At 42.4% G+C, this 21250-nt stretch overlaps 1 pseudogene; it reads right to left on the bottom strand.

Annotated features, from left to right (window-relative positions):
• Window positions 1-2721: 2721 nt before the first annotated feature.
• Window positions 2722-17306, bottom strand: LOC121037298 (putative annexin A2-like protein; annotated as a pseudogene).
• Between the last annotated feature and the right edge of the window lie 3944 nt (window positions 17307-21250).

The raw sequence follows: 21250 nt of genomic DNA, 5'->3' as shown, positions 1-21250 counted from the left end.
ACATGGATGGAACTGGAGAGTGTTATGTTAAGTGAAATAAGCCATACAGAGAAAGACAGATACCATATGTTTTCACTGTTATGTGGATCCTGAGAAATTTAACAGAAGACCATGGGGGAGGGGAAGGAAAAAAAAAAGTTAGAGAGGGAGGGACCCAAAGCATAAGAGACTCCTAAAAACTGAGAACAAACTGAGGGTTGAGGGGGGGTGGGGGGGGGGGGAGGGTGGGTGATGGGTATTGAGGAGGGCACCTGTTGGGATGAGCACTGGGTGTTGTATGGAAACCAATTGGACAATAAATTTCACATTAAAAAAAAGTAAAAACAAAAAAAGCAAATGCACAGCTGTTAACATTTTTAAAGTTCCTGTGGGTCAGAAACATTTCCTGTGCCCCCAGGGATACAAATACTACACTTAGGACAATATTGAGCTTCATAATTAAAGCCCCTAGCACGTTGCTTGGTGCGCAGTAAGGCTTAAACGCACACAATTCTGTGGATCCTGAGGAGGTGAGAGGACCCCGTGTCTTGGAGGTGGGGCGTGGGGGAGAGAACAGGGTGATATCTGAAATAGCACTAAAGGCTGTGCCCTCCGCCACAGGACACAGACAGCAAGAGAGGGCTTGAGGAAAGGGGGAGGGGGAAAGGGAGGTGCTTTCCAGGAAAAGGGAACAAAGGCCAGGATCAGAATGGGACCTTAGAACTTCAAGGAATTGCTGCTGGCCTGCTGTAAAAGATGAGCCTGGGGAGATAGATAAGGCAGCTCAGATAAAGATATAGGAGGACGTGCATGCTCTCTGAGGAGTTTGGACTCGATCCTCATGCCTATAAGGAAACTTGCTGAGAAATCATGCGTTCCCATTTCCAGCCCAAGAAGATCTCCGAGAAATGTTCAGGGTGGCTCAGCACAGGGGCCTCCACAGGCTGGGTGCACCAAGGTTGCCTGATAAATCTGCAAAAATACCTCTCACCCTCCCATGCCTTCATTCACTCATGGGTGCTTTCAAACAATGCAGCCCATATGGCAGCTATTTATTAGTTTATTTCGGCAGAAATGAGCACTTTGTTTCCGCTATCAGCTTCTACTGTCCTGAAAAGCTATGGCTGTCAGTGGTCCTTCACTTACCTGGTGGTGAAAGCCAGGAAACCGGGAGCTGTCTGCAATTAACCCTTTCTCCATGCACCCTCCACAACCAGGGGCGACAGGCCTGTCAGTGTCCCTTTTCCAATACTGATCAAATCTCGTCCCTTCTTGGCTCCCTCTGTCCTTGCAGTTCAAACTGTTTGCATCTCTGGCCTCAGGGCTCTGGAGTGAGCGGCGCACGGGTCTCCCCACTGGTCACACCTGGATTCTTAAATGTAGGTAATCTACAGGGTCCCAAGCAAATCCTTTACTCTTACTAAGTCCTTATTTCCTCCTCCGGAGATAACGCATTCAGACATCTGCCTCAAGGGGTTGTAGCCGAGATTACATGAGATACTGAGTGAAGCATTTTGCTTTACTGCACGGTGCATGGTAGAAATTCAATAAGGGTTTGGTATTATTATTACAACCCTCTCTCCACCTCCCTTCTGTAATCTACGACCGCCTAAGATACCCAAACTCTATAAATGAATAAATGGGCCTGGTATTAGTCATCGGCCTCTTGGATAGAGTCCGTGGGAGTCTGTCCTCTGAGTGCAGAGATCTGTCATCAACGCTGAGTCGACACAGGCTGGCTAACACACAGCCTTTCAGGATTAAAATGTGGATCTGTGCTTTTCCCACCCCCAGCTCAAGCTTCCAGCAAGGGAGCTTCTTGGTTAGCCTTTCACTTTCGCTCTTTCACTTCTTGGTTAGCCCTGGCCCTAAACTACTAACATATGTGCTGATGAGCTGTGGTCATTCTCCATGTCCTGAGCAGCTATAGATTGCCGATTACACAGGCAACCGTGGATCCGCTGAGTGGGATATTGGGGTTTGGGAGGGCGGCAGAGGGCAGGGATAAGGCATTATCCTACCAGGGCGTGATTGGGGCAGACATCTCTGACATGAAACCCTCACATCCAGCATGAGTAGAAGCTTCTCTTACAGTGCTGGATGATGGAGTGGGTATGGAGTGGGAGTGGGGTGGAGGAAGAGGGCAGACAGAGGTCTCAGATTTCCCATGCATCTTTCCTGGCCAGTATTTTAGAACTCCTTTCAAATCAGCGGGTTAATGTAGCACAGCGAGGCCACATCAGGCTGGTCCCAGACTGGTGCTTGGGATTAATGTATCATGAAAGAAATCAAGAATGTGGCCAGAGGCCAATTAGAAAGTCAGTGGTGGTGGGGATAATAGTCGGCAGGGATTTCTCACCCCAAGGACTTTCTATCTGCCCCGAGGCTCTTCTCCCTCCCCCCACCAACTGACCAACAACTTTTACCTCTCACCCTTGTCCCTCTCAAGAGCTTGGCCCAGAGAGTGACTTTGCAGAAGGAAAGCTACGCAGTAGACTAGGAGCTTATGAGCTTGGGGGAAATGCTAGACTGGGTTTGAACTCTGGATTTACCACTGATCGTCTATGAGGTATTGGTCAAGTCACTTAACCTCTTTGAATCTCAGTTTCCCCAGCTGCAACGTGGGGACCCTGTCGACGTATCCAGAAGATGCGAGGATAAATGTGTTAGTGTTTGCAAAGCGCCTGATGGTAGATTCCACTGATACTTGTTACACTCAAGTTAATTCTGTCTCACTTTTCTTTTTCAAATGAGTCACAGCTTATTTATTTATTTATTGTTTATAAAGCAAATATTCAGTTTATTCATCTGGGTATGAATAAGAGGCAAAGTGTTTCACATCACAGATTTCACTTCCAACTCCTTGGAATGTTCATTTCTTTGGCTAAAAGGAGAGACTAGACACGAGAGGCAGGCAATGTTTGGCAACTGAAATAAGGATGGGAGGGGACAATGCTAACGTCATCCTCTCAGGGATGGGCATAAGGGGACTGTTAGTCACAAGCTATTTTCTAGAACTGTTAGCTGGAAACAAAGTCGCACCCCTCCTGGGGCTCAGTCATCCCTACCACACAGGGACAGCAGCACTTTCTGGTAGTTGCCCTTTGTGTCTTGCTTGTTGTAGTAGTACAGGGACTTGCCATACTTCTTGAAACAGGACCTGGTTTTCAACACCGTCCACTTCACTTCGAGAGACCATGATTCCAGTCAGGACTCTCTCGCGAGTTCCCTTGCCCTTCATGGAGTCGTACAGTCGGTCAGCAAAATAGAGGGGCTTGTTCTGAATACGCTGGACCAGATTCAGGAAAGCAGTTTCCAGGTTTCTCCTTTGACCTCCTTCTTGAGGCTCTCCAACGTGTCATAAGGCTGTAGCTCCTGTACCTGTCAAATACTTTCTGGAGAGGACACACTCTGCTCCGTCATGACACTGATCCACTCGGGCACATCAGTTCCTTTCCTCTTCACTCCAGCATCATAGCGATCCTGGGCATCTTGGTCAATCAGTTCATAGTCGATGACAGAGCCATCCTCTTCTCTTCATCCTTTTGCAGGGCAACCATCAGCTTGCAGAAGTCACCAGATGTGTCAGAAATGATGTCCTTCTCCAGATCAGTCTTGTAGGTTTCCTTGCAGACTTTGCTAATTTCTGGAAGCTCTTGGTTGGTCCTTGAGCAGATGATCTCAATAAAGGAGGCCTCCTCAGTCCCCAGCCCCTACGTGGAGGCTTTCAAGTCAGAAGCATCATACTGAGCAGGTGTTTTCAATAGGCCTCAAATCATGGTCTCCAGGTGGCCAGACAAGGCTGACTTCAGTGCAAATGCAAGTTCCTTTTTGGTCCTTCTCTGGTAGGTGAAGGTAGTATCCTATCTCTGTTAACTGCTGCAGCTGGTCAAAATGTTGACAATGGTGATCTCATCCATACCTTTGGTCTTGACGGCCATTTCAATGTTCGGAGCATCACAGCATCAAGATTGGTGTTCACTTTGACCAACCTGTATGCACTTGGGAGCGTGGAATGATCACTGTCAAAGCTGAGCTTGCAGCGAATCTCATGAACAGCATTTTGAAAGAAGCTGGGTCGGGCATCAAGACCTGTGAGTGTCTTCAGCTGTGGAGTCCATAGTTTATTTTTTGTCATCTTAATAGGAATGAAGGAGAAAGTGGCTTGTGTTAGGACTTTTTGAGGAAGCTTTCTAGTGGGTTCTTGGGCAAGAATTAATAGTAATGGTGATGGAAAACATACATGGAGCATTCACTGTGTGCATGGACCTGTTCTAAGTTCTTTGCATGGACTACCTCATCTACTTACCCACCGGTCCCTGTGAGTTAGAGACTACTGTCATCCTTACCTTACAAACGAGAAGAGGTGCCCACCTCCTCTAGAGAGTGTGCTCTTTATTCCTGCTGGATTGTTCCTTTGTCCATTAAAGAATGGCTTTGGTCTTCTCGTGATTTTTTAAAAATAATTCATTCAGGGGCGCCTGGGTGGCGCAGTCGGTTAAGCGTCCGACTTTAGCCAGGTCACGATCTTGCGGTCCGTGAGTTCGAGCCCCGCGTCAGGCTCTGGGCTGATGGCTCAGAGCCTGGAGCCTGTTTCTGATTCTGTGTCTCCCTCTCTCTCTGCCCCTCCCCCGTTCATGCTCTGTCTCTCTCTGTCCTAAAAATAAATAAACGTTGAAAAAAAAAAATTAAAAAAAGAAAAAAAAATAAATAAAAATAATTCATTCAGGTGAAATTCCTATCACATAAAATTAACCATTTTAAAGTGAACAATTGAGTGGCATTTAATACCTGCCTCGATCTAGTTCCGGAACATTCCCACAACTTTGGGGAATATGTGACTTTTTGTTGCTGACTTTTTTCACTTAGTATCATGTTTTCAAGGTTCATCCACATTGTGATATGTACCACTACCTTCTTATGACTGAATAACCCTCCACTGTATGTACATACCACAAATTGCTTACCCTTTCCTCCACCAATGGAGATTTGGGCTGTTTCTACCTCTTGGTTATTGTAAGGGAATGCTTGACTGAAATAAGACCGCCTTCTGATTTGTGATAGTCAATGAATGTGAAATTGTAAATAAAACCACTAAGGAAGGACTCCATATTTATAATGTATATGCCACACCAGATCTCCTGTGGAATTTAGAAGGAAATAGGATTCATGTTTCCTAAGTATTTTCTGTATGCTAGTGCACTCATGCGCACAACTTTTGCCTTCTCATTTAATCCTTGCGATAGCCTATGAAGTAGCTATTCTGATGCCCATTTTACAAATGTGAAAACTGAGGCAAAAAGAAATTAGGTCTCTTGCTCAAGGCAGATCTCTAAGAAATGTAAAAGCCAGGATTTTAGCCCAGATCATCCGGCTTCAAAGTCCACACACTCTCTTTTAAAGAGTGGAAACAGGGGCGCCTGGGTGGCGCAGTCGGTTAAGCATCTGACTTCAGCCAGGTCACGATCTCGCGGTCCGGTCCGTGAGTTCGAGCCCCGCGTCAGGCTCTGGGCTGATGGCTCAGAGCCTGGAGCCTGTTTCCGATTCTGTGTCTCCCTCTCTCTCTGCCCCTCCCCCGTTCATGCTCTGTCTCTCTCTGTCCCAAAATAAATAAAAAACGTTAAAAAAAAAAAGGGTGGAAACAAAGTTTAATTCAATTGCAATGAAAAATAAAAACAAGTTAAAAATGACTCAATTAATATAAGCTGGAGCTTCGTTTGCCTCCGTATGTTTTAGCCACTGGAACTGAAATATCACATGGGCCTTTAGTAAACTATAGCAGAACTCTATTTTATAGAATTTCAGCGCTTGTTGGAGAGTCACTTGACTCCTTTATCTAAAATCAAGGTCAAGGGGCGCCTGGGTGGCTCAGTCGGTTGGGTGTCCGACTTCGGCTCAGGTCATGATCTCGCACTCCGTGAGTTTGAGCCCCGCGTCGGGCTCTGTGCTGACAACTCGGAGCCTGGAGCCTGTTTCAGATTCTGTGTCTCCCTCTCTCTCTGACCCTCCCCCATTCATGCTCTGTCTCAAAAATAAATAAACGTTAAAAAAATTTTAAAAAATAAAATAAAATAAAATCAAGGTCAAAAGGCAGTTTTATCTTCCTTCTAACCCTGACCAGATCCCCAAGAGATTTTCAGAGCTGTTTCTAACCTTGAGCTGACAGTTCTCACTCCAAGTTCTAGAAGTTCTAGATTCTACCAAGTTTTAGGTTCTGAACCTCTAGAGTTCAGAGGGTACCATGAGTGCTTCTGATGTTAATTCTTCAGGGCAAGAACCACAGGGGGAAGAGTGGTTACCAAGGGTCCCAGTACAGCAGGCCAGCAGTGAGAAGCCAGCTGCTGAGCTCTCCAGTGCAGCTTTACCCCCGGAAGCTAGAGTTGCTGTGACTCCTGCTGGAAATCCAAACATCTTAAGCAGAGTGGTCATGCCAGCCCCAACCTGAGATGCCGAGCAGAGACAGATGTAGACAGCAAGTTTTAAACTGTATACACTCAATGATCTAACAATTCTACTTCTGTGACTTTACCCCAAGTAAATTAGTATGGAAACTACAGATTTGACTACAAGGCTTTTTTTCTCAGAGTTTTTGTAATAACCAAAAATCAGAGATAACCTAAATATCCCATATGGCAGCATTGGATAAGCCAAATACAATATATCCATGTAATGTAATACAATTCAGCTATTAAAAATATGGTAAAGAAAAATAATGCCTTGTTAAGTGAAAACAAGAATTAAGTCAAAAACGTTTACAAAGCGGTACTGACTGCTAATCTAGCTGTCATCGATCTACCTCCAAAGCCTCGAAGTATAAGCCCTATTAACAATGGGAGTCCTCAGCTAAGGAAATTATGGAGATTTTTGTACTTTCTCATATTCTCCAGATTTTTTTTTTGTAGTTTACATGTTACTTTTGTAATTGGTCCAAAAAATATATATTTAAACAAAAATTAAAATAGAGCCAGAATCTCAGAGCTTTGTTTGGAGAAAAACATAAGATCTCATTACTCTAATAGAATTTGCTTTCCAGAGGATGAGACTTGTGATTTTAAAAATATATTTAGTCTAGGGGTGCCTGGGTAGCTCAGTCGGTTAAGCCTCCAACTTCAGCTTGGGTCACGATCTCACGGTCCATGAGTTCGAGCCCCACGTCGGGCTCTGGGCTGATGGCTCAGAGCCTGGAGCCTGCTTCCGATTCTGTGTCTCCCTCTCTCTCTGCCCCTCCCCATTCATGCTCTGTCTCTCTCTGTCTCAAAAATAAATAAACGTTAAAAAAAAAATTAAAAAAAATATATTTAGTCTATCTCACTGATCAGTCTAGATAGCTGAGGGCAGATGGTATTCTGGCTGTGACACTCCTTTTCTGAGGATTGCTACCTGCTATGGAATCAGGCTCTTGTGGTTGGTATGTCCCCTAAGTAGCTAAAGAGCGGGTATCAGCCATCTCAGTGAGTGTAGGAAGGATCTAGTGCCTTGCACAGAATTCCCATTTATTATATGTGTTCATTGACAGAGCATCTTGACCCCCTTTAGAGGTCCCTCTGATAACCAGGAAGGAGATCTATTGATAGCCTCCCCACTTTTATTAACTGCTTCAAGTAGTGAAGGTCTGACGATACTTTGAAAACACTCATAAAGATGAAGCATTTTCTTTCTTTATGCTTCGTTTATATTCATACTTGGCATTAGGGAGCCGGCACTGACTTGGGGTTATGAAGCCTCCTACTCTTGAAAGCTCATGACACTATTGGCTCTCTAGTATGTGAAAACAGCAACCACACAACAGGGGGTCTGGAGGCGGGCAGATGCACACTTACATTATGCTCTGTGTCCAACCTGAAAGATGAGATGATCTGGGGTGAATTATTCATCTATCTGGGTCTTGGTGTCTGCATTTTACAGGATTACTGGGAGATGGAAAACATGTGCCCCAATCTCTGTCTCAGACCATTTGTTTTTTAAATGTCTCCTTCCCTCCTGACCTCTCTCAGAGGCTTTGTGTTAAGTAAATGTGTGGTGTCTTCAAATCTTTAAAAATTCATCCCCCAAAGCAAGACTGCCATCCACCAACTGGATGACTTTGGGCAAGTTAAATAATTTGTCAATGCCTCGGCCCCTTCATTTATAAAATGGGAATAATAGTAAAAGTACTTAATAGGGCTTTTCTGAAGACCGAGTAAGTTAAAATATGTAAAGTCCTTAGAATAATGCTTGTCTATATAGGAGGTATATACTACTGTATAAGTAGTAGTACTATTAATATTATTGTTATCATTATCATATTCTCCTCATACTTTAAGCAAGAGAAAAAAGGCACAATTTACACACAATATCCACAAAACAATAATATACCAAAGAAGAGATCTAACAAAAGATTTGCTAAACCTTTTGAATAAAAATTATAAACCTTCATTGAAAGGAAGATCATAATGAATAAATGATGTATACCATGTTCATGGATAGGGAGACTGACTGGCATAAATTTGTATTTTGAGTCTCCATTTCAAGTCTCCAAAATTTCAAGATCTCCAATCTGTAAATTACCTCCTTTAAAAATTCTTTTAGAAAAGCAAGGGACAGAAATGGGTCACTTAAGAAATTTTGAAGAAAAAATCTACAGAAAAGAAAATGTTATTAAGAAAATCATAACGAAGAGAAAATACATTTACAATACTCTACTGTATCAAAAAAAATCCATGTATAAGTGGACTTGCACCGTTCAAACCTGTGTTAAGAGTCAACTGTAATTATAGACATAAAGCAGCTTGACTATGAGATAAATAGACTTGACTCTCTTCCATGGTGTTAAAAATGTCCTGGGATATTGATCCTCTCAACTCTTGGGGTGGTCTGGGGAAGCCTGGGGTGGCCTGGAGCCGCTGAAGCCCCGGGAGGGACCACCAATGTGCAAATCAAAGATGACCTTTTTTTATGTATTCATGTTGTGAAAAGGTTATGAAGCACTGGAATAGACAAGCAGACTAGAAAGACCTCAAAATAGATCCTCATATACATGGAAATTTTATTATCTTCAAGAGTGCCATTACTAATCTATTGAGACAGAAAGGATTATTCAATAAGTGATACGTGTGTATATATACACACACTGGCTGGCTCAGTCAGCAGAGTGTGTGACTCTTGATCTCTTGATCTCTGGGTTTTAAATTCAAGCCCAAGCTCCATGTTGGGTGTATAGATTACTTAAAAGCAAACAAACTGACAAAAACCATGACCATAGTCAAAAAATTAAGGAACCCTCTGGAAAAAAAATTTACAGCTTACATCACAAAGAGCTAATTTCACTAAGAAATATAAGCCTTCTTGCAAATCAGTACGGTACCAATAATTTGATATGAACAAACAGATCACAGAAAAATTTATACAAGTGGTCTTTAAAAAATCTACACTTTTAAATGTCAACCTCACTAATAGCAATGGAAACGTAAATGGCAACATTTTCATTACTACACTGAGATCCTATTTTGTACCTATCAGGTTGGTAAAAATCCAGAAGTCTGATTTATGATATCATCTGTGGTCTAGAAAACAGACCCTCTTACAGGGCTGTGGAGAGCAAATTTTCACAACCCTATAGAAGGAATTTGGCAATAATCTGTCAAAAGTACAGTTGCATATACCCTTCGACCATGCATTTCCATATCTAAGGATTTGTTCCCTAGACATATATACACACATGTGAATAGTGATAAAAGAACAAGGTTACTCAGTGCAACATTGTTTGTATTCACAAAAGTTGGCAAACTACCAAATATTCATCAGGAACTGGTTAAATGTTAATTATAGTACATTCTTTCTATGGAATACTGGAGCTGTAAAGTGTAAACTCTTTAGTGCTGATACAGAATAATCTTCAAGGTATAGATAAAGGGTGAAAAAACCTTAAAACCACCACATACAACAGTGTATACAGTATGTTGATATTGGGGTTCAAAGGTGAAAATGTTTATACTTTATTTTTATGTGCATAAATAAGTTTGGAAGGATGCCAAGGGAAACAGGGTGACTGAGAAAGCAAGAGGAGGCTTGTCACTATAGGCCCTTTGTACTTCTTGAATTTTAAGCTGTATGTATGTATTGTCTTTCAGGTAAAATATTAATATATTTATGTGGAATCTGAGAAACAAAACAGACGAACATATGGGAAAGGGGAAAAAAAGGAGAGGGAAGCAAACTATAAGAGGCTCTTAATGATAGAGAACAAATTGAGGGTTGAAGGAGAGAGGCGGGGGGGGGTGGGCTAAATGGTGGTGGGCCTTGAGGAGGGCACTTGTTGGGATGAGTATGGGGTATCATATGTAAGTGATGGATCACTAAATTCTACTCCTGAAACCACTGTTCCACTTCTAAGTTTTTTGTTTTAAAATTTTTTTAATGTTTATTTATTTTTGAGACAGAGAGAGACAGAGCATGAGCAGGGGAGGGGCAGAGAGAGAGGGAGACACAGAATTCAGGCTCCAGGCTCTGAGCTGTCAGCACAGAGACCAATGCTGGGCTCCAACCCACGGACCGTGAGATCCTGACCTGAGCCGAAGTCAGATGCTCAACCGACTGAACCACCCAGGCGTCCCACACTTATATGTTAACTAACTAGAATTAAAAAAAAAAAAATTTTGAAGAAAAAAATAATGAAATAATAATTATTATTACTATCCTAAAAAAAGATTAATATATTTAAAATTTACCAAATTAAGTACATTGAGATTCAAAAAATATTTTTTAAGCTGATTTATTTATTTTGAGAGAGAGAGAGAGAGAGAGCAGGGGGAGGGGCAGAGAGAGAGAGGGAGAGAGAGAATCCCAAGCAGGCTCCTTGCTGTCAGCACGGGGCCTGACACAGGGCTCAATCCCAGGAACCGTGAGATCATGACCTGAGCTGAAATCAAGAGTTGGACACTCAACCGACTGAGTCTCCCAGGCACTCCAAAATTTAAACTTTCTATACAATTAAAGACATCATTAAAAAGGCGAAAAGATAAGTCATACACTGGAGGAATGAATATATTTTCAACACATGTAACCACCTGAAGGTTGGGATCCAGAGTTCCAAGTCAATAAGAAAAAGACAAACAATTCAATGTGAAAATGGACACCCAACAAGACCAAAACAGCCACAGAAGAAGAAACAGGCCTGCTCAATTGAAGATTAACATTCACTTCTAACAATCAGAAAACTATACATTAAAATGAGCTACCATTTTACCGCTAGTAGGTTGGAAAATTCTACCAATCCCAAGCGTGGGTGAGAATATAAGATATGGGGAACTCTCATCTCCCGCTGGTGGCAGTTTAAGTGGGTGTCACCACACTGGAGAACCGCACAGCAATCAACGCAGAAAATACGCACACCCTTCGACACAGTAGTCGCACTTTTCGGTACTTTTCACACAAAAGTTCTGGCAAATGTGCATGAAGAAACATGGACAGAAAACATCCATTGATGTACTGTTTGTACTAACAAAAATTAACAGGGAAATGAATAACTAATGGTATACTTACACAATAAAATATATTGCAATATTCCTATGTGTATCAACACGGATAAAGCTCAAACACATCAGGTGGGATGAAAAGCAAATTTTGGAAGGATATTATGTAAATAAAATTTTAAAAATTCACAGTAATTCTACATAATGTTTGTGTTTATTTATATATATAGTAAACATTAAAAATACACTGGAATTAAAAATACTAAATTCAAGTAATGGTTACCCCTGAGTATAGAGGAGGGATGCTTGTAGGTCATATTCTGGCTCTTAATTTAGGCTCAGGTCATGATCTCACAGTTCATGGGCTCTAGCCCTGCATTGGGCTCTGTGCTGACAGTGCAGAGCCTGCTTGGGATTCTGTCTCTCTCCCTTTCTCTCCACTCCTCCCCTACTCACATGCTCTTTCCCTCTCTCTCTTTTTATTTAAAAAATATTTTTTAATGTTTATTTATTTTTGAGAGACAGAGACAGAGAATGAGCAGGTGAGGTGAGAATGAGAGAGAGAGCGAGACACAGAATTTGAAGCAGGCTCCAGGCTCTGAGCTGTCAGCACAGAGCTCCACATGGGGCTCGAACCCACGAACTGTGAGATCATGACCTGAGCCGAAGTTGGACGCTTAACCGACGGAGCCACCCAGGAGCCCTGCTCTCTCTCTCTCTTTCAAAATAAATAAACTTAAAAAAATCACTGAAAGAAAAAAGAAAAAGGTAACATTTTACAAAACTGGTTGGTAGGTATGCTAGTATTATTTTCTGTACTTTTATAATGTTTGAAATAATTCATTAACATAAACAAGAATGCAGTAGGGATTTAGTGGTGAGTATGAAAGAACACAGATTTTTTTTTCTGGTCAGTGTTTTATTTCCCAGCACTACTGTTTGTAAGCACTGGGACCCTGGGCAAGTCCCATTATCTCTGTAAACTTCGTTTCACCCAGCTGCAAAATGGGGGATAATTATAATAATTATATAATTATAATAGTTATAAGGGATAATTACGATAGCTATAAGGGATAATTACAATAGCTATTAGATTAAGTAAGATGAAGATTGAACAAGGGGATAAATACGTGATCCTTGTACATAGTAAGTGCTTAGTTAAGTGTTAACTCACATTATCGCCATCTCCATTTGACTAGGGCAAGGGCATTCTTGAATAACTGACTCTCTTTTGAAAATGAAATTTTGTAGGGGTGCCTGGGTGGCTCGGTTGGTTAAACATCCAACTCCTGATTTCCACACAGGTCATGATCTCACAGTTATGGGATCCACGATGATCATGGAGCCTGCTTAAGATCCTCTCTCTCCCTCTGCCCCCTCCCCCAATTGTGCTTTCTCTCTCTCTCTTTCTAAAATTAAAAAAAAAAAAGTTAAAAAAAAAGAAAATGAGATTGTGTGCATTAGATTCCCAGAACATATACATTTTTGAACTGCAGATTTGTGTCCTTTGACCCACATCCCAAATTCCTCCACCTGCAAGTACCTGGTAATCACTATTCTACTTCTTTGTTTCTAGAAGTTGTCTTTTTTTTTTTTTTAAGTTTATTTATTTATTTTGAGGGGGCGTGGAGGGGGGCAGAGAGAGCGAATCCCAAGCAGGCTCTGCACTCTCAGCGCAGAGCCCAATGTGGGGCTCAAACTCACGAACTGTAAGATCATGACCTGAGTTGAAACTAAGAGTTGGATACTTAACCAACTGAGCCACCCAGGTGCCCCAGAGTTCAGGCTTTTTAGATTCTACATATAAGTGATATCACACACTATTTGTTTTTTTCTATCTGATGTATCTCACTCAGCATAATGCCTGCAAGGTCTATCCATACTGATGCAAATGGCTGTATGTCCTTCTTTCTCATGGCTGAATAATATTCCATTATGAATGTATACACACACACACACACACACACACACACACACATAATGTCTTCATCCATCCCATTGAGGGACACTTAAATTGTTTCTATATCTTGGCTATTGTGAATAATGCTGCAATAAACATGGGAGTTCAGACATCTTTTCTATATCCTATTTCCACTTCCTTTGGATATATACCCAGAAGTGAGATTGCTGGATCATATGGTAGGTCTGTTTTAAATTTTAAACTATACTGTGTATTGTTAATTTTCAGTAATACTGTATTACATACTTGGAAGTGACTAAGAGAATAGATCTTACTTGTTCTCACCACAGAAAAGAAATGATAATTATGTGATATGATGGAAGTGTTAGCTAACGCCGTGGTAGCTATCACATAGCAACGTGGAAGTGTATCAGATCAACACGTTGTATACTTTAAACTTCACAACGTTACATGTCAATTATAACTCAGTTTTAAAAAAGTGAGATTTTAGTCTCATATCTGGATGACACGTAACTGAAAGTAAGGGTATAAGCTTGGAACAGTTTCTTTTTTAAAGTCTGGTTTTAACAAGAAGCTGGGTTTCGACAAGAGCTGCTAATTAAGTCTGCAAGGAGGACACAGTGCTGATTAATCCCGCGGTACCTGTTGATGGCAGATCCCCGGAAATAGCAAAGGCTTGTCAAATTCTCCCAGCACTGGGGGTTTGCAGTTACACACCGGGCTCTTTTGGGCTTGTTTTCATGTAATCTGCCAGAATACTCAAAGTGGTATTCACTGCAGGCTTCTTGGTACAATGATATACCTGACCGGTCCTTCTGTAATTACTTACCGTGGTCCTTCTATATATCAGCATTGTGCAGGGCTGGGGTGACCCAGAAGCGTCCCTGGGTCCCCTCAACAATCCCCCTGGGGAGACAAAGGCAAATGTCAAAGAACAAAGACCCGAACGATAGGACAAAAGTATGCAATTAATTGCTTTGTTGAGTGGTAAAGACAACAAACCTAGGAATTCATAGGAGGGAGCGGTTAACAAAGGCTGCAAGAAAGCTTCTCTAGCTTTGGGAGCAGACAAGTAGAAGTTCAAAGTAATGCCCCACCCTCCTCCACAGGAAGCATTGGCTTCTCTCCCCACATGGCTTACCCATGTGACTTGCTTTAGCCAATGGGAAGTTAGGAGAAATGATGTGAATGAAAGCCTTAAATATGCTGGCACAGTTGGATTTTTGAGCCTTTTGCCATGAGATTGACAAGTTGAGCATGCCCGGACGTGCCCCAGAGCCTGCAAACAGGTCCAGCTGAGTCCAGCCTGGATCAGCTGAACCACAGCCAACCTACAGGTGCCTGAGCAAGAAATAAATGCTTCTGGCTATGTGCCACTGAGATTTTATAGTGGCTTGTGACTCAGTATGACTGCAACAGTAGTTTATTCATCTGTAAAGTGGGGAAAATATGTAGTTACTTTCAGAGGTATTGTGAGAATTGAGTGCCATATACACCAAATGTCTCAGATTTCAACACCCTGGGAATCCCGCTGAGCTGACATTAATATTGATACCTGATTTACAACAGCTCCTCTGCTCATGAAGAAATTCCCCTCTTGGAAAACAGGCTATAAATAGTCCTGATGTTTCCCAGTGTTGGGTGTTCCCCTCCACCCACCAGCCCCCGGTCCCCCTACGTCTGATCAGCTGGCCATTTGGTGGGGCTGCAATAGAGATTCACTCACAAACAGCAGAGGGCTTGAACGTCGTGATGCCGGGCAGCCTGACTCCCTCGCCTAACAAATATCTATGTCAGTGGTACCCTGGGCTAGATCCATGACTTGGGGTAATTGCTTGGAAGAGGGAAATGCGGATAGAAGACATGCTCTCCCTCATTTATAATCAGTTGGTGAACTCCACAGCCTGGTCAGAATTTAGTGAAACAGCTCTTTCAAATGTGGAAATGCTTCCAGAATGGCAGGGTTCAGGAGACACCCTCTGACAGGTACCACAGCAAACCCAGTTCAGTTCTCCCGCACCGCCCTTGGGGCCCGTTGCTGAGTCTGAGTCCCTAGGGTCAATTTCCTCCCTGCCCTCTGTAAGACTTTGCCAATCCGTGGCCCTCAAGTCTGTCAGGCTTGTCTGAACCTCAACCACGAACAGCAATCAAGATACACTCCCAGGAGACATTCTGGCCTCCATGCAGATCCGAGCGTGCAAACAGTTTCTTGAGAGGTGGGGTACCCTTCGTCTGCTCTCGATGGATAGATCAGGTCCTGCGAGGATCCCTGCTTACAGATATAATGGGCAGAAAGTACCAAGTAAATGGTCAGTAGCCAAGAAGTGTTCATTCTCTTCCACTTCCTGGGGGACTAGAAACGTGAGCTGGTTTGCCGAATAGTTGGAATAAAAAAAGAAGGGGGACCGAAGTCTCGGTGCCCGGGAGGAGTAAAAAAGTCCAGTCCTCAAATATCAGACCTTGGAGTCAGCTCCAAGATGACCATAGTTTACATTATGGCTTACTCATGGTGCCGTATGGTCTGTGGGTTGGGACAAATGTATAAAGACACGTATCCATCATTATGGTATCATAAAGAGTATTTTCGCTGCCCTAAAAATCTTCCATGATCCACTATTCATCTCTGTCCTTTCCCGTCACACACTCTGGCAACCACTGAACTTTTTACGGTCTCCATAGCTTTGTCTTTTCCAGACTGTCATATAGCTGCAATCATATGGTATGTGACCTTTTCAGATTGGTTTCTTTCACTCAGTAATATGCATTTAATTTTCTTCCATGTTTTCTCATGGCTTGACAGTGCATTTCTTTTTCGCTCTGAATAATATTCCACTGTCTGGAAGTACTACAGCTTATTATTTATCTATTCACCTACTGAAGGGCATCTTGCGTCCATATTTTGGTAATTACTAATAAAGCTGCCGTAAACATCCACGTGCACGTTTTTTTTGTGTAGACAGAAGTTCTCAACTCATTTGGTAAATACCAAGGAGTGCAATTGCTGGAGTGTATGTTAAGAGTACGTTCAGTTTTGTGAGAAACCACCAAAATGTCTTCCAACATGGCGGTCCTGTTTTGCGTTCCCATCGGCAATGAACGAGAGTTCCTGTTGCTCCTCACCTTTGCCAGTGTTTAGTATGGTCGGTGTTCCCGGATGGGGCCTGTCTAATAGATATAAGCTTTCTATTGCTTTCTTTTATTTTGGAGTCAACGTGGGACCCTTATATACAAACAGTTTGGGAACCACCCGACAGTCCCCTGGGTTTGTCCCGACCAACCTCGCCTGTGGTCTTGCCCAAACAACTCTGTTCTTCCTGTCCAGAGCTGTGAGCCACTCCAGATACAATCTCTTTTTCATGCCACGTGGAGGGAAGCAGTAGGTGGGCTTCTCAAACCAGCACTCACCTGAGGCATGCGGGCACTCCAGGTGCAGACAGGAGGCCTGGTGTGGGTCCCATGACAACATGTCCTGCTGCAGGAAGCCAAGGTCAGAGAAGGAAAGGGACAAGGGTGCTTGAGAGTGACAATCAATTAAAAACACATTAGGCAGGGAGTTGGAGGCGTATGTGGGGGTAAGCTGTGTCCAGCCATCAGAGCTGCATACAATAACACCCTTCCTACTCCATGACCTCTCAGCAAGTTCTGCCTGGCTGAGCAGCCTGGCTACAGGAAGTGACATGAAATATGAACCAGGCCAGTTCTCAGTGATCGATCCAGCACATATTCTTCATGGACTGAATTAAAACTAGAAAATAAGAGCTCTTCTTACTAGGTATCAGCCAGCCTTCATTCTGACTCCCTGGTGTCCGTAGGTCGACTTACTAGGAGGATGACCCTTGGTGTTTCTAGTGCTTTAGACTTGCCCTGTAAAGAATCATCCTAGTCTCTGGGGCACCTGGGTGGCTCAGTCGGTTAAGCATCCGACTTCAGCTCAGGTCATGATCTCGCGGTTCATGAGTTCAAGCCCCGTGTCGGGCTCTGTGCTGACAGCTCAGAGCCTGGAGCCTGCTTCGGATTCTGTGTCTCCCTCTCTCTCTGCCCCTCCCCTCCTCATGCTCTGTCTCTCTCAAAAATGAATAAACGTTAAAAAAAAAATAAAAAAAAAAAAACCAGTTACCTCAGTCTCTCTAAGTGACATGTTGAAGCAGTTTGTCACTCTGTGAGCACCAGGAACCATCAGATAGCCACGTTCAGCTTCTTGACCTATTGAGAGACCAACTGACATTTGGGTGGCCACGTTCTCTGGCTTTCTCTCTGCAAAGTTTCCAGAAGACAAGCCCATGCCTGCTCAAAGCTGGCATTTTCTGAGCTTTTCTGAGCTCACTCACTGCTGAGTTCCTTGGTCATGCTAACAAAGTGGGGCATCAGAGTTCCTCCGTCAACAGGAGCTCTCTGCTCCACTCTCTCCCCCACTGTGCATGTCCTCTCCCACAGACCCTTGTTTAGGCAGTTCTCCCCATCAGATATGCTTCTCTAATCTGCCTGGCCAAAATCGTGCCCAGCTGGCAGGACTCAGTCCCCACCTCTGTGACTATCCCTCACTTCCTAACTACCACTGTTGCTCTCCATCATAGAATGCCTTGAACATCTCGCGTTTTCTTGGTAATGGGTTGTAAGGGTATGTACCTTACACGCAGATGTGCACTGGAAATATATTTTCTTTAGTTTGTCTATAATCTAGACTTACTTTTGAGTGTGCATCCCATGGGTATTGGTGGGGATGGGTGGGAAGTGGAGTGAGGGAACTATTTAGCCCAAAGTAATAAACTAATACAGTGTCTTTGGATGATGTTCAGATTCATTATGTAAAATGTCTCCTCTTCCAGATTCACCCCCCACCCTCACCCCCAAAATTCCCTCGTAAGATGGGGTAATGGTGGGACATGCAGGATCCTTGTGGTACGTGTATAAAGTCTTCAGACTGTCTAGTCATTGAGCCAGCCTCTGAAGCAAATATCTGCTGTCAGCAAACTTGTGGTCCCTTCCCTTGGCCTGGGCAGTGCTTCAGGGACATCCTCTCCAATGAACTCCACTCTTGCTTTCATTGATGTCTAAAGATTCCCATAGCTGCAGCCCCTGCTAGAGAAGGCAGCCAGCACCCTCAGCTTCCTTCCACATTTCTCCCTCAGGGCACACACGTGTTTCTGGACACCTTCAAACCACACGGAAAGCTGGGAAGATTCAGGGAATCCTCAGGCTCTTCCTCTTGGTTACGGCAAACAGAGACACTGGTTGAACCTCACGTATGGGCGGAGGGTCTGCAAGACTGGCATCTTCCAATGGAAGGAAGATAGAAGTCCCTGTGCCCCAGGGCTTCCCTGTGTCTAAGCTTGAGAGTCAGTCCTTGTGAGGACTAGTAATGTGTAGGGGCGGGAGCACAGAGGATATTGAGAGGATGTGAGAAGGGACAACCATGGCATCTGGTTTCCTCTTTCAAATTCTGCTCCTTTCTTCTGTCCCCCACCATCCTTTGGCTGGAAAGAGTGAATTTTTCTCTTCCCTCCTTATACTCTTTCAACCATTGTATCTAGTTGTCACAAGCAGAAGGAAAATTGTCTCTCCACCATTGATAGAAAAATCTTTGAGCTAGGGGGCCTGGGTGGCTCAGTTGGCTAAGTGCCCAACTTTTGATTTCGGCTCAGGTCATGATCTCATGGTTCCTGAGTTCAAACCCTGAGTCAGGCTCTGCACTGACAGTGTGGAGCCTGCTTGGGATTCTCTGTCCCTTCCTCTCTCTCTCTCTCTCTGTTTCTGTCTCTGAAAAATAAATAAATAAATAAATAACCATTAAAAAAAAATCTTTGGGCTAGACCTCCAAATCTATCCTTTGATATAACTAAAGAAATGTAGGAAACCCACTCTTTCCCCACCAGGCTTAATTGGCAAGCCCATCATTTGTTAATGAAGTCAAGTATCTCTTTTCTTCCACTCTCTGGTTATAAGCTTTGGGACTGTCTCTGAGGGAGAAAGCTTCAAAGGAACATGAGTTGTAGGGGAAATTAAAATACATTGGTTTAATATTTGCAAATATGATCCCAATTTCATTTTGTTTAATGCTTGTGCTTTCATTTAACTTTTTATGGTTGTCAGTCCTCTTTCCTGAGTAAATAAAATGCTTGTTTTATCCACCACGAAGATTCACACACTGTTACATATACAGCTAATTCACACAGGAAAATTAAAAATAAAATTTTACAGCTTCACTGAAGTGTAATTGACATACAACATACTGCATATATTTAAAGAACACAACTTGATGGGTTTTGACACATGTAAACACCCATGAAACCATCCTCAAAATCTAGGTAATCAATATATCTATCCCTCCCAGAAGTTTCAAATGCATCCCCTGTCCCACATTTCACCCCAACCCTTGCATGCCCTAGGCAATCACTCGTCAGCTTTCTGTCACTATAAACGAGTTGATATTTTCTAGAATTTCATGTAAATGGAATAATTTGGTATATACTCTTTTTTGTCAGGCTTCTCTCACTCAGAATAATTACTTCGATATTCATCCATGCTTTTTGTGTATCCATAGTTCATTCCCTTTTATTACTGGATAGTAATGCACTGTATGGATATATCATCATTTATTTATCCCTTCTTTTGTTCATGGACATTTGAGATGTTTCCAGTTTAGGGCTATTACGAAGAAAGATGCTATGAATACTATGTACAGTGGACATATATTTTTACTTTTCTTGGGTAAATACCTAGAAGTGGAATGGCTGGCTTATATGGCTTATATAATATATATATGTAATATATATATATATAATATATATATATATTATATATATATATATCCCATTAAATATTTAGGACATACCTATACTAAAAATTATTTATTGGAGCACCTGGGTGGCTCAGTGGGTTAAGCGTCCAACTTCGGCTCAAGTCAGGATCTCATGGTCTGTGGGTTCAAGCCCCGCATGGGGCTCTGTGCTGACAACTCAGAGCCTGGAGCCTACTTTAGATTCTGTGTCTCCCTCTCTTCCTGCCCCTCTCCCACTCATGCTCTGTCTCTCTTCATCTCTCAAAAATGAATAAATGCTAAAAAAATTTTTAAAAATTATTTATTATTTATGTGAGGTTAAAATTTAACTTCCTTTACCTGACAACACTAAATTAATTAATTAACACTTAATTAACTCTATTAACTTTTTAAGAAACTGCCAAACTTTTTCTGAAGTGGTGGTCACATTTTACGTTCCCATGAGCAGTAAATGAGAGTTCTAGTTTCTTCATCTCCTCATCAACACTTAGTATGATCAATCTTTCTTTTTTTAAAAAAAAAATCATTTATTTATTTTTGACAGAGAGAGGAAGAGAGCACAAGTTGGAGAGAGGTCCAGAGAGAGGGACAGAGAATCCCAAGTGGGCTCTGCCCTGTCTGTGCAGGACCCTATGTAGGGCTTGATCTCACAAACCATGAGATCATGACCTGAGCAGAAATCAAGAGTTGGATGCTCAACTGACTGAGCCACTCAAGTGCCCCAATATGATCAATCTTTTAATTTTAGCCATGCTAGTAAGTATGCAGTGGTATCTCAATGTGATTTTAATTTACATTTCCATAATGACTGCTGATACTGAGTATATTTTTAACGTGCTTATTTGGCATCCCTATAGCTAACTTGATGAAAAGTCTGTTTAGTTCAGATTGTACCCCCTGCTCTTTTTTTGTATTGGAGTTTTGAAGTCTTGTTATTAGGTTGTAAGAGTTCTTGATGTATGCTGTATACAAGTCCTTTGTCATATACATTTTTTGCAGATATATTGTCCCACTTTGTGGCTTGTTTTTTTCATTTGTGTTAACAGTATCTTTTGAAGAGTAAGAATTTTTCATTTTGATCAAATTCAGTTTATTGATATTTTTCTTTAGTTCATGTTTTTG

The sequence above is a fragment of the Herpailurus yagouaroundi genome, unplaced genomic scaffold (assembly GCF_014898765.1).
Source record: "Herpailurus yagouaroundi ecotype Mexico unplaced genomic scaffold, PumYag 28, whole genome shotgun sequence".
Taxonomy (NCBI): Eukaryota; Metazoa; Chordata; class Mammalia; order Carnivora; family Felidae; genus Herpailurus; species Herpailurus yagouaroundi.
Note: the sequence above shows the minus strand (reverse complement) of the source record. Positions and strands in the feature narration are given on the sequence as shown.